This window comes from Lolium rigidum, chromosome 1 (assembly GCF_022539505.1).
Source record: "Lolium rigidum isolate FL_2022 chromosome 1, APGP_CSIRO_Lrig_0.1, whole genome shotgun sequence".
Lineage (NCBI taxonomy): Eukaryota > Viridiplantae > Streptophyta > Magnoliopsida > Poales > Poaceae > Lolium > Lolium rigidum.
This window is the reverse complement of record NC_061508.1, coordinates 79,817,997-79,832,510: the sequence shown is the minus strand read 5'-3', so window position 1 is coordinate 79,832,510 and position 14,514 is coordinate 79,817,997.

The following is a 14,514-nucleotide window of genomic DNA, read 5'->3' as shown; positions in this document are numbered from 1 at the left end:
CGTCCAATTCCGAGAATATTTCTTTACTAGGATTTCTGAAACCAAAAACAAGCAGAAACAAAGAATCGGCACTTCGGCATCTTGTTAATAGGTTAGTTCCAGAAAATGCACGAATATGACATAAAGTGTGCATAAAACATGTAGATAACATCAATAATGTGGCATGGAACACAAGAAATTATCGATACGTTGGAGACGTATCAGCATCCCCAAGCTTAGTTCTGCTCGTCCCGAGCAGGTAAAACGATAACAAAGATAATTTCTGGAGTGACATGCCATCATAATCTTGATCATACTATTTGTAAAGCATATGTAGAGAATGCAGCGATCAAAACAATGTGTATGACATGAGTAAACAAGCTGAATCATAAAGCAAAGACTTTTCATGAATAGCACTTCAAGACAAGCATCAATAAGTCTTGCATAAGAGTTAACTCATAAAGCAATAATTCAAAGTAAAGGTATTGAAGCAACACAAAAGAAGATTAAGTTTCAGCGGTTGCTTTCAACTTGTAACATGTATATCTCATGGATATTGTCAACATAGAGTAATATAATAAGTGCAATAAGCAAGTATGTAGGAATCAATGCACAGTTCACACAAGTGTTTGCTTCTTGAGGTGGAGAGAAATAGGTGAACCGACTCAACATTGAAAGTAAAAGAATGGTCCTCATAGAGGAAAAGCATCGATTGCTATTTTTGTGCTAGAGCTTTGATTTTGAAAACATGAAACAATTTTGTCAACGGTAGTAATAAAGCATATGCATCATGTAAATTATATCTTATAAGTTGCAAGCCTCATGCATAGTGTACTAATAGTGCCCGCACCTTGTCCTAATTAGCTTGGACTACCTGGATTATCACCGCAATACATATGCTTTAACCAAGTTTCACAAAGGGGTACCTCTATGCCGCTCGTACAAAGGTCTAAGGAGAAAGCTCGCATTTGGATTTCTCGCTTTTGATTATTCTCAACTTAGACATCCATACCGGGACAACATAGACAACAGATAATGGACTCCTCTTTTAATGCTTTAAGCATTTGACAACAATTAATTCTTTTCTCATTAGAGATTTTAGGATATTTGTCCAAAACTGAAACTTCCACCATGAATCATGGCTTTAGTTAGCGGCCCAATGTTCTTCTCTCACAATATGCATGCTCAAACCATTCAAATCAGTGTAGATCGCCCTTACTTCAGACAAGACGAACATGCATAGCAACTCACATGAAATTCAACAATGAGTTGATGGCGTTCCCCAGTAAGCATGGTTATCGCACAACAAGCAACTTAATAAGAGATAAAGTGCATAATTAAATATTCAATACCACAATAGTTTTTAAGCTATTTGTCCCATGAGCTATATATTGCAAAGGTAAATGATGGAATTTTAAAGGTAGCACTCAAGCAATTTACTTTGGAATGGCGGGAAAATACCATGTAGTATAGGTAGGTATGGTGGACACAAATGGCATAGTGGTTGGCTCAAGTATTTTGGATGCATGAGAAGTATTCCCTCTCGATACAAGGTTTAGGCTAGCAAGGTTATTTGAAACAAACACAAGGATGAACCGGTGCAGCAAAACTCACATAAAAGACATATTGTAAACATTATAAGACTCTACACCGTCTTCCTTGTTGTTCAAACTCAAAACTAGAAATTATCTAGACCTTAGAGAAACCAAATATGCAAACCAAATTTTAGCATGCTCTATGTATTTCTTCATTAATAGGTGCAAAGCATATGATGCAAGAGCTTAAACATGAGCACAACAATTGCCAAGTATCACATTACCCAAGACATTTATAGCAATTACTACATGTATCATTTTCCAATTCCAACCATATAACAATTTAACGAAGGAGAAACTTCGCCATGAATACTATGAGTAGAAACCAAGGACATATTTGTCCATATGCTACAGCGGAGCGTGTATCTCTCCCATAAAGTGAATGCTAGGATCCATTTTATTCAAACAAAACAAAAACAAAAACAAACCGACGCTCCAAGAAAAAGCACATAAGATGTGGCCGAATAAAAATATAGTTTCGGGGGAGGAACCTGATAATTTGTTGATGAAGAAGGGGATGCCTTGGGCATCCCCAAGCTTAGACGCTTGAGTCTTCTTGATATATGCAGGGGTGAACCACCGGGTGCATTCCCAAGCTTAGAGCTTTCACTCTCCTTGATCATGTTGCATCATACTCCTCTCTTGATCCTTGAAAACTTCCTCCACACCAAACTCGAAACAACTCATTAGAGGGTTAGTGCACAATATAAATTGACATATTCAGAGGTGACACAATCATTCTTAACACTTATGGACATTGCATAATGCTACTGGACATTAGTGGATCAAAGAAATTCATCCAACATAGCGAAAGAGGCAATGCGAAATAAAAGGCAGAATCTGTCAAAACAGAACAGTTCGTATTGACGAATTTTAAAATGGCACCAGACTTGCTCAAACGAAAATTCTCAAATTGAATGAAAGTTGCGTACATATCTGAGGATCATGCTCGTAAATTGGCGTAATTTTCTGAGCTACCTACAGGGAGGTGGACCCAGATTCGTGACAGCAAAGAAATCTGGAACTGCGCAGTAATCCAAATCTAGTACTTACTTTTCTATCAACGGCTTAACTTGGCACAACAAAACTCAAAACTAAGATAAGGAGAGGTTGCTACAGTAGTAAACAACTTCCAAGACACAAAATAAAAACAAAGTACTGTAGGTAAAAACATGGGTTGTCTCCCATAAGCGCTTTCTTTAACGCCTTTCAGCTAGGCGCGAAAGTGTGTATCAAGTATTATCAAGGGGTGAAGCATCAACATCATTACCAGGGGTGTTGGGAGTTTTATCAATTTTAGGCCTATAGTAATTCTTTGGTTTAGGCACCTTAGAGACATACATGAATTTTTGCTCCTTACCCACATAAGCTTTCTCATTAAATTTAAAAGAAGAAAAAGTTGAACCCAATTTTCCCATAGCTTCTTCAAATTTACCAATTCTATGGGTTTGATTATCATGGATAGCGCAAGTTTCTAGAGTAGCAATTCTCTTATTAATTCCTTCTAAGATTTTATCAAGTTTATCAGTATTATCAAGTAATTTTTCCAATTTAGTTTCAACACTACAATTTTTCTCTATGGTTTCCAGTTTTTTCATAACATCCTCAAGGGAGGTTTCAATTTTAGTTTCATTAACAGGTGGTGTTCCAAATAAACTCTCAATAATGCAACTAGCTTCTAAAGCGGGAGCGCCTAGGAAATTACCTCCCGCGAGACAATCAAGAACATATCTATTCCAACTAGAGATACCAACATAAAAATTACTCGAGTAGGATAGTGGTGGAGTGTTTCTTAGTGCACCTATTATGGGCATCACTAATTCTATACCAAGCATCTTTTAAACATTCTCCCCCTTGTTGCTTAAATGAACGAACTTCTACTTCAGGATTACTCATTTTAGCAATAGTAAATAAAGCAAACTAGATAAAGTAAATGCAAGTAAACTAATTTTTTTTGTGTTTTCAATATAGCAAACAAGATAGCAAATAAAGTAAAGCTAGCAACTAATTTTTTTGTGTTTTGATTTAGTGCAGCAAACAAAGTAGTAAATAAAACTAAGCAAGACAAAAACAAAGTAAAGAGATTGAGAAGTGGAGACTCCCCTTGCAGCGTGTCTTGATCTCCCCGGCAACGGCGCCAGAAAATATGCTTCTGGCGTGTAGTTGACGTGGGAGTTAGAAATCTTTGTGGTGTAGCTTTTCTTCAGTTCCCCGGCAACGGCGCCAGAAAATATGCTTGATGGCGTGTATTTCACACGTTCGTTGGGCAACCCCAAGAGGAAGGTATGATGAGCACAGCAGCAAGTTTTCCCTCGGAAAGAAACCAAGGTTTATCGAACCAGGAGGAGCCAAGAAGCACGTTGAAGGTTGATGGCGGCGGGATGTAGTGCGGCGCAACACCGGAGATTCCGGCGCCAACGTGGAACCTGCACAACACAACCAAAGTACTTTGCCCCAACGAAACAGTGAGGTTGTCAATCTCACCGGCTTGCTGTAACAAAGGATTAACCGTATTGTGTGGAAGATGATTGTTTGCAGAGAAAATAGTAAAAACAAGTATTGCAGTAGATTGTATTTCGATAAAGAGAATTGGACCGGGGTCCACAGTTCACTAGAGGTGTCTCTCCCATAAGACGAACGAGCATGTTGGGTGAACAAATTACGGTTGGGCAATTGACAAATAAAGAGAGCATGACAATGCACATACATATCATGATGAGTATAGTGAGATTTAATTGGCATTACGACAAAGTACATAGACCGCCATCCAACCGCATCTATGCCTAAAAGTCCACCTTCGAGGTTATCATCCGAACCCCTCCGGTATTAAGTTGCTAACAACGGACAATTGCATTAAGTATGGTGCGTAATGTAACTAGTGACTACATCCTTGAACATAGCACTAATGTTTTATCCCTAGTGGCAACAAGCACAACACAACCTTAGAACTTTCCATCCATCGTCCCATGTGTCAATGCGGGCATGAACCCACTATCGAGCATAAGTACTCCCTCTTGGAGTTAAAAGCATCTACTTGGCCGGAGCATCTACTAGTAACGGAGAGCATGCAAGATCATAAATAACACATAAGCATAACTTTGATAATCAACATAACAAGTATTCTCTATTCATCGGATCCCAACAAACGCAACATATAGAATTACATATAGATGATCTTGATCATGATAGGCAGCTCACAAGATCCGACAATGATAGCACAATGGGGAGAAGACAACCATCTAGCTACTGCTATGGACCCATAGTCCAGGGGTAGACTCCTCACTCATCACTCCGGAGGCGACCATGGCGGTGTAGAGTCCTCCGGGAGATGATTCCCCTCTCCGGCAGTGTGCCGGAGGCGATCTCCAGGATCCCCCGAGATGGGATCGGCGGCGACGGCGTCTCGCAATGTTTTCCGTATCGTGGCTCTCGGTGCGGGGGTTTCGTCACGGAGGCTTTAAGTAGGCGGAAGGGCAAGTCGAGAGGCGGCACGGGGGGCCCGCACCATAGGCCGGCGCGGCCGGGGGTGGGGCCGCGCCGCCCTAGGGTTTGGCCACCCCGTGGCCCCTCTTCGTCTCGTCTTCGGTCTTCCGGAAGCTTCGTGAGAAAATAGGCCTCCGGGCTTTTATTTCGTCCAATTCCGAGAATATTTCTTTACTAGGATTTCGAAACCAAAAACAGCAGAAAACGAGCAATCGGCACTTCGGCATCTTGTTAATAGGTTAGTTCCAGAAAATGCACGAATATGACATAAAGTGTGCATATAACATGTAGAAATCATCAATAATGTGGCATGGAACACAAGAAATTATCGATACGTCGGAGACGTATCAAGGCCTAAAAACCAACACGAGGTTGATCCTCGGAACATCCTGCTTAGGGCCAACGAACGACACCCTACGTGCCGCTGGATCCTCCCCCCCTTTGTAAGGCCTAACTATTGCAGATATTAAACTAATCCTTGTAGAACAAGGAGCAATCGTAACGGATCGGATCTACTAGACTATGATCAAGCGGGGTGCCGCCCCTACACCTAAGATAGGTGTAAGGGCGGCTAGACATGCAAGGGTTGCACTACGAAAGCATGCAGGCATGAAGAACAATGCTAACCCTAACATGTCTAAGATAACTACGTTGCTCGCCATCAAAAAGGCTTCGATACGAGCAACGCATGAACAACGTAGGCAGGCTTGTGCTGCCTAGATCGCAAGATGCGATCTAGGCAGCATGATGCTTACCGGTAGAAACCCTCGAGACGAAGGAGTTGGCGATGCGTCGAGATTTGTTTGTGGTTGAACGTTGGTTGTTGTTTATTCCATAAACCCTAGATACATATTTATAGTCCAGCGGACTTTCTAATGTGGGCGTGCACCAAACCGTGCACGAGTAAGATTCTAACTTATAAACTAAGATGCGATCTAATATGTTACAGATACATGGGCAATTAAGCCCAACTTGGTATAAAAGGCCGATTCACGTATTCCTTCCATATATATTTCTTCACGTCCATCTTGATCGCGGCCCACCTCTGACTTGGTCAAATTCTGGTGATAACAGCTTCATGTTGAGTTGTAGTCGTGAGTCCTAGGTCTCTACGCGACCTCACACTACCAAACTCTTACACGGTGGCTTCGGCCACCAAATCTCCTTCTCAAGGAGTATTTGTTCCTTTTGTTTTCTTTTCGTTTTCTCTCCTTGGTTTTGTTTGTCGTTTCTTCTTTTCTCTTTGTTTCTTCTCGGGAGATTCACCCAAGCTTGGCTTCTAATTGCTTTGATTCTTGCAAGCTTGGTTGGGTAGTACCTTAACAGTTTCGTAATCTAATCCTAAGCCATCATCTATCTCTTGAGCCAACTCAGTCTAAAAGCACAAGTCTACACCAAAATCTGTGGTCTTTGAATTTGAAGGACGGTACTACCGCTACTTGGGCCGGTACTACCGCTCTGGGGCAGTTCTCTGACGAAACAGAACAATTATCCCCAGAACGGTACTACCGCTCGAAGTACCGGGCTAGTACCGGTAAGCGGCACTACCGCTTCTAGAAGCGGTACTACCGCTTGCACCTTTTGACAAGAGGTACCGGTTGGGGACGAGTTTTCCCCAAATCCTCACTTCCTCCTCTTCCACCTCAAGTCAAAAGGTTCCCCAAGCTCAAGACCTCGAGGAGATCGGCCCCGATCTCCTTTTCCAGCCGCCGTCGGCCAAATCTCCTCCGTGGAGAAGCTTCCCCAACCCCTTCTCCGCCATGTCCTCCGGTATGAACCCTAATTTCTCTCTCTAGGCTGTGTTGAACTCCCTATATGCATATTCTAGGGTTTGTTGGAGTTTTGTGGTGGAAGCTATTCATGTGCAGGGATACTAGCTAGCAACAATGTGTGTCTCTAGATCGATTTTACCATGGAGCCAATCTCGATTTGGATGTGCAGAGCTTAAGCGGTAGTACCGCTCAACCTCGGGCGGTACTACCGGTCAAAGCGGCACTACCGGACAGAATTTGCGGTAGTACCGCTCTGTCTAGAGACACCAATGTTGCTTGTTAGTGTCCTCTTTGATTCATAATCTCTCGGCTTGTGCACTTATCCCCTATTCCCTCCCAAACCTTTGCTATTCACAGGAGCACCTAAGACCCATGGTGGCAAGGTCAAGCCATCCTCTCGTCATCATCGAGAGGAAATGCAAGAGGAGATTGTACCGGCAAGAACCACTAAGCGACAAAGAGAAGCTGCAGCAGGGGCGAGGGGACCTCAAAAATCAATGCTTGATGTAAAGAAAGGCCAGTTCTTGGAGGTGCGGGGGGGCAATCCTTATTTGCTCCCAAGAAATGCTCGTCAATGCCCCAATGCTTATTTTCATCATGTCAATCAAGAGAGGATCTACACTGAGGTCTATGGGGCCAAAGAGTTCAAGTGTAGCCCCCAATACTCCATAAGCATGGACAAGCTCAACTCCGACCTCGACTACTTTGGAGAAGCACTTGAAATATGTGAGGAACAAGGTCTTATTCCTATTATGACCTTTTCTCATGATTTCTCCCGGGAGGTGATTTGCCAATTCTATGCCACGGTCGTCTTTCTTGAGGATGATGGAGGCTATCGCTCTTTGAAGTGGATGACAAAGGAGCATGTGATGGAGGCCTCATGGAGAGACTTTGCTAGAGGCCTTGGGTATGAGCTCCCCGAAGACGACTCCAACACCTTCCGCATTCATCTCCAAGCTAAGCCAATGGCCAAGGAGAAAATGGCCGATCTCTACATTCGAGGGAGGATGTTGTGTGGAAGCACCAAAGGCCTTCTACCCGTCTACGACATCATGAACCGCATCTACCGGAGAACCATCAACCCCAAGCATACCAACCACGATGAGGTGCATGGGTTCCTTGTGAATCTCCTTGTGCGCACTCATGAGATGAGGGGCAGTGGCAAGCAACTGGACATCATGGATTACATTTGGCATGAGATGCGTGATTGTGCTTTCCTTCGCAAGCTCCCTCAGTACGCTCCTTACCTCATGAGGCCCATTTGTATCAAGTGGAGTCAAGAAGGGCGAGGAAATCTTCTGGAACAATGCCGACTGATACGTCTCCGACGTATCGATAATTTCTTATGTTCCATGCCACATTATTGATGATATCTACATGTTTTATGCACACTTTATGTCATATTCGTGCATTTTCTGGAACTAACCTATTAACAAGATGCCGAAGAGCCGATTCTTTGTTTCTGCTGTTTTTGGTTTCGAAATCCTAGTAACGAAATATTCTCGGAATTGGACGAAATCAACGCCTAGGGTCCTATTTTGCCACGAAGCTTCCGGAAGACCGAAGGAGAGTCGAAGTGGGGCCACGAGGTGGCCGGACACCGGGCGGCGCGGCCCAGGCCCTGGCCGCGCCGGCCCGTCGTCCGGGCCCCTCGTGCCGCCTCTTACCTGCCCTTCCGCCTACAAATAGCCTCCGTCGCGAAACCCCCGAGCACCGAGAGCCACGATACGGAAAACCTTACCGAGACGCCGCCGCCGCCAATCCCATCTCGGGGGATTCTGGAGATCTCCTCCGGCACCCTGCCGGAGAGGGGATTCATCTCCCGGAGGACTCTTCACCGCCATGGTCGCCTCCGGAGTGATGAGTGAGTAGTTCACCCCTGGACTATGGGTCCATAGCAGTAGCTAGATGGTTGTCTTCTCCTCATTGTGCTTCATTGTCGGATCTTGTGAGCTGCCTAACATGATCAAGATCATCTATCCGTAATACTATATGTTGTGTTTGTCGGGATCCGATGGATAGAGAATACTATGTTATGTTAATTATCAAGTTATTACCTATGTGTTGTTTATGATCTTGCATGCTCTCCGTTATTAGTAGAGGCTCTGGCCAAGTTTTTGCTCTTAACTCCAAGAGGGAGTATTTATGCTCGATAGTGGGTTCATGCCTCCATTGAATCTGGGACAGTGACAAAAATTCTAAGGTTGTGGATGTGCTGTTGCCACTAGGGATAAAACATTGATGCTATGTCTAAGGATGTAGTTATTGATTACATTACGCACCATACTTAATGCAACTGTCTGTTGTTTTGCAACTTAATACCGGAAGGGGTTCGGATGATAACCTCGAAGGTGGACTTTTTAGGCATAGATGCATGCTGGATAGCGGTCTATGTACTTTGTCGTAATGCCCAATTAAATCTCACTATATTTATCATGACATGTATGTGCATTGTTATGCCCTCTCTATTTGTCAATTGCCCGATCGTAATTTGTTCACCCAACATGCTTTTATCTTATGGGAGAGACACCTCTAGTGAACTGTGGACCCCGGTCCTATTCTTTACATCGCATACAATCTACTGCAATACTTGTTTTACTATTTTCTGCAAACAATCATCTTCCACACAATACGGTTAACCAACCTCACTGTTTCGTTGGGGCAAAGTACTTTGGTTGTGTTGTGCAGGTTCCACGTTGGCGCCGGAATCTCTGGTGTTGCGCCGCACTACATCCCGCCGCCATCAACCTTCAACGTGCTTCTTGACTCCTACCGGTTCGATTAAACCTTGGTTTCTTACTCGAGGGAAACATGCCACTGTGCGCATCACACCTTCCTCTTGGGGTTCCCAACGGACGTGTCAACTACACGCATCAAGCAAATTTATGGCGCCGTTGTCGGGAGATCAAGACACGCTGCAAGGGGAGTCTCCACTTCCCAATCTCTTTACTTTGTTTTTGTCTTGCTTTATTTTATTTACTACTTTGTTTGCTGCATTATATCAAAACACAAAAAAATTAGTTGCTAGCTTTACTTTATTTACTGTCTTGCTTTCTATATCTAAAACACAAAAAAATTAGTTACTTGCATTTACTTTATCTAGTTTGCTTTATTTACTACTGCTAAAATGAGTAATCCTGAAGTTGAAGTTCGTTCATTTAAGCAACAAGGGGGAGAATGTTTAAAAGATGCTTGGTATAGAATTAGTGATGCCCGTAATAGGTGCACTAAGAAACACTCCACCACTATCATACTCAGGAATTTTTATGTTGGTATCTCTAGCTGGAATAGGTATGTTCTCCATTGTCTCGCAGGAGGTAACTTCCTAGGCGCTCCTGCTTTAGAAGCTAGTTGCATTATTGAGAGTTTATTTGGAATACCACCTGTTAATGAAGTTAAAATTGAAACCTCTCTTGAAGATGTTATGAAAAAATTGGAAACCATAGAGAAAAATTTCCCAAGTGTTGAAACTAAATTGGAAATGTTACTTGATAAAACTGATGAACTTGATAAATTCTTAGGAGGAATTGATGAAAGAATTAGTGTCCTAGGAACTTGTGTTGACCATGATAATCAAATTAATAGGATTGGCGAACTTGAAAAAGCTATGGGAACCTTGGGTTCAACCTTTTCATCTTTAAAGTTTAGAGAGAAAGCTTATGTGGGAAAGGAGCAAAAGTTTATGTATGTCTCTAAAGTGCCTAAACCAAAGAAATATTATTATAGGCCTAAAATTGACAAAGCCCTTAGTGCCACCACAGATGGGGGAACTTATAATGCCGATGCTTCACCTCTCGATAACACTTGATATACACTTTCTGCGCCTAGCTGAAAGGCGTTAAAGAAAAGCGCTTATGGGAGACAACCCATGTTTTTACTACAGTATTTTTGTTTTATATTTGAGTCTTGGAAGTTGTTTACTACTGTATCAACCTGTCCTTATCTTAGTTCTGTGTTTTGTTGTGCCAAGTAAAGTATTTGATAGTAAAGTGAATACTAGATTTGGATTACTGCGCAGAAACAGATTTCTTTGCTGTCACGAATCTGGGCCTAATTCTCTGTAGGTAACTCAGAAAATTACACCAATTTACGTGAGTGATCCTCAGATATGTACGCAACTTTCATTCAATTTGGGCATTTTCATTTGAGCAAGTCTGGTGCCTCAATAAAATCCATCTTTACGGATCGTTCCGTTTTGACAGATTCTGCCTTTTATTTCGCATTGCCTCTTTTGCTATGTTGGATGAATTTCTTTGATCCATTAATGTCCAAGTAGCTTTATGCAATGTCCGAAGTGTTAAGAATGATTGTGTCACCTCTGAACATGTTAATTTTTATTGTCCACTAACCCTCTAATGAGTTGTTTTGAGTTTGGTGTGGAGGAAGTTTTCAAGGATCAAGAGAGGAGTATGATACAATATGATCAAGGAGAGTGAAAGCTCTAAGCTTGGGGATGCCCCGGTGGTTCACCCCTGCATATTCTAAGAAGACTCAAGCGTCTAAGCTTGGGGATGCCCAAGGCATCCCCTTCTTCATCGACAACATTATCAGGTTCCTCCCCTGAAACTATATTTTTATTCCGACACATCTTATGTGCTTTGCTTGGAGCGTCGGTTTGTTTTTGTTTGAATAAAATGGATCCTAGCATTCATTGTGTGGGAGAGAGACACGCTCCGCTGTTGCATATGGACAAGTATGTCCTTAGGCTTTACTCATAGTATTCATGGCGAAGTTTCTTCTTCGTTAAATTGTTATATGGTTGGAATTGGAAAATGCTACATGTAGTAATTCTAAAATGTCTTGAATAATTTGATACTTGAAAATTGTTGTGCTCATGTTTAAGCTCTTGCATCATATACTTTGCACCCATTAATTAAGAAATACATAGAGCTTGCTAAAATTTGGTTTGCATATTTGGTCTCTCTAAAGTCTGGATAATTTCTAGTATTGAGTTTTGAACAACAAGGAAGACGGTGTAGAGTCTTATAATGTTTACAATATGTCTTTTATGTGAGTTTTGCTGCACCGTTCATCCTTGTGTTTGTTTCAAATAACCTTGCTAGCCTAAACCTTGTATCGAGAGGGAATACTTCTCATGCATCCAAAATCCTTGAGCCAACCACTATGCCATTTGTGTCCACCATACCTACCTACTACATGGTATTTCTCCGCCATTCCAAAGTAAATTGCTTGAGTGCTACCTTTAAAATTCCATCATTCGCCTTTGCAATATATAGCTCATGGGACAAATAGCTTAAAAACTATTGTGGTATTGAATATGTACTTATGCACTTTATCTCTTATTAAGTTGCTTGTTGTGCGATAACCATGTTTCGGGGACGCCATCAACTATTCTTTGTTGAATATCATGTGAGTTGCTATGCATGTCCGTCTTGTCTCGAAGTAAGAGAGATCTACCACCTTAATGGTTGGAGCATGCATATTGTTAGAGAAGAACATTGGGCCGCTAACTAAAGCCATGATTCATGGTGGAAGTTTCAGTTTTGGACATATATCCTCAATCTCATATGAGAACACTAATTGTTGCCACATGCTTATGCATTAAAGAGGAGTCCATTATCCGTTGTCCATGTTGTCCCGGTATGGATGTCTAAGTTGAGAATAATCAAAAGCGAGAAATCCAAAATGCGAGCTTTCTCCTTAGACCTCTGTACGAGCGGCATGGAGGTACCCCATTGTGACACTTGGTTAAAACATGTGTATTGCGATGATCCGGTAGTCCAAGCTAATTAGGACAAGGTGCGGGCACTATTAGTATACTATGCATGAGGCTTGCAACTTGTAAGATATAATTTACATAACTCATATGCTTTATTACTACCGTTGACAAAATTGTTTCATGTTTTCAAAATAAAAGCTCTAGCACAAATATAGTAATCGATGCTTTCCTCTTTGAAGGACCATTCTTTTTACTTTTATGTTGAGTCAGTTCACCTATCTCTCTCCACCTCAAGAAGCAAACACTTGTGTGAACTGTGCATTGATTCCTACATACTTGCATATTGCATTTGTTATATTACTCTATGTTGACAATTATCCATGAGATATACATGTTACAAGTTGAAAGCAACCGCTGAAACTTAATCTTCCTTTGTGTTGTTTCAATACCTTTACTTTGATTTATTGCTTTATGAGTTAACTCTTATGCAAGACTTATTGATGCTTGTCTTGAAGTACTATTCATGAAAAGTCTTTGCTTTATGATTCATTTGTTTACTCATGTCATTTTCATTGTTTTGATCGCTGCATTCATTACATATGTTTACAAATAGTATGATCAAGGTTATGATGGCATGTCACTCCGTAAATTATCTTTGTTATCGTTTTACTCGCTCGGGACGAGCGGAACTAAGCTTAGGGATGCCGATACGTCTCCGACGTATCGATAATTTCTTATGTTCCATGCCACATTATTGATGATATCTACATGTTTTATGCACACTTTATGTCATATTCGTGCATTTTCCGGAACTAACCTATTAACAAGATGCCGAAGAGCCAGCTTGTTGTTTTCTCGCTGTTTTTGGTTTCGAAATCCTAGTAACGAAATATTCTCGGAATTGGACGAAATCAACGCCCAGTGGTCCTATTTTGCCACGAAGCTTCCGGAAGACCGAAGGAGAGTCGAAGTGGGGCCACGAGGTGGCCGGACACCAGGGCGGCGCGGCCCGAGCCCCGGCCGCGCCGGCCTCGTCGTCCGGGCCCCTCGTGCCGCCTCTTACCTGCCCTTCCACCTACAAATAGCCTCCGTCGCGAAACCCCCGATGACCGAGAGCCACGATACGGAAAACCTTACCGAGACACCGCCGCCGCCAATCCCATCTCGGGGATTCGGAGATCTCCTCCGCACCCCGCCGGAGAGGGGATTCATCTCCCGAGGACTCTTCACCGCCATGGTCGCCTCCGGAGTGATGAGTGAGTAGTTCACCCCTGGACTATGGGTCCATAGCAAGTAGCTAGATGGTTGTCTTCTCCTCATTGTGCTTCATTGTCGGATCTTGTGAGCTGCCTAACATGATCAAGATCATCTATCCGTAATACTATATGTTGTGTTTGTCGGGATCCGATGGATAGAGAATACTATGTTATGTTAATTATCAAGTTATTACCTATGTGTTGTTTATGATCTTGCATGCTCTCCGTTATTAGTAGAGGCTCGGCCAAGTTTTTGCTCTTAACTCCAAGAGGGAGTATTTATGCTCGATAGTGGGTTCATGCCTCCATTGAATCTGGGACAATGACGATGAAAGTTCTAAGGTTGTGGATGTGCTGTTGCCACTAGGGATAAAACATTGATGCTATGTCTAAGGATGTAGTTATTGATTACATTACGCACCATACTTAATGCAATTGTCCGTTGTTTTGCAACTTATAACCGGAAGGGGTTCGGATGATAACTCGAAGGTGGACTTTTTAGGCATAGATGCATGCTCGGATAGCGGTCTATGTACTTTGTCGTAATGCCCAATTAAATCTCACTATATTTATCATGACATGTATGTGCATTGTTATGCCCTCTCTATTTGTCAATTGCCCGACCGTAATTTGTTCACCCAACATGCTTTTATCTTATGGGAGAGACACCTCTAGTGAACTGTGGACCCCGGTCCTATTCTTTACATCGCATACAATCTACTGCAATACTTGTTTTACTCGTTTTCTCG